The following is a 567-nucleotide window of genomic DNA, read 5'->3' on the forward strand; positions in this document are numbered from 1 at the left end:
CGACCTTTAATACACAAGATGACGTATCCCAGAAACCACATCTATAGGCATATCCAAAGTAAAATGAGCTTACAAGAATGTAAACAGGGAACCAGAGACATCAATTGGCAAGTGAGGACAACTACCAAAAAAAAGAAGGAAAAGACTGTGTACTTACAGAATTTGGATTGGATAAGAAATCAAAACCCATCAATATGCTGCCTACAAGAGACACACCTTACAGATAAAGACAAAAATAGACTAAAAATCAAAGGTTGGGAAAGCATATATCAAGCAAATGGCAACTGTAAGAGAGCAGGAGTGACAATATGGCGATTCCTTCAAAAATTGGAATTAGAAATACCATTTGACCCAGCTATTACATTACTAGGTATATATGCTAAAGAAGTGAGAACAATGACAAGAACAGATATATGCGCAACCATGTTCATTGCAGCACTATTTACAATAGCTAAAAGATGGAAACAACCTAGTGTCCAACAACTGAGGAATGGATAACCAAACTATGGTACATACACACAATGGAATACTATGCAACGCTAAAGAATAATGTAGAATCTGCAAAAC

Source organism: Orycteropus afer, unplaced genomic scaffold, assembly GCF_000298275.1.
Source record: "Orycteropus afer afer isolate SDZICR_OR568_19922 unplaced genomic scaffold, OryAfe1.0 scaffold00408, whole genome shotgun sequence".
Classification (NCBI taxonomy): domain Eukaryota; kingdom Metazoa; phylum Chordata; class Mammalia; order Tubulidentata; family Orycteropodidae; genus Orycteropus; species Orycteropus afer.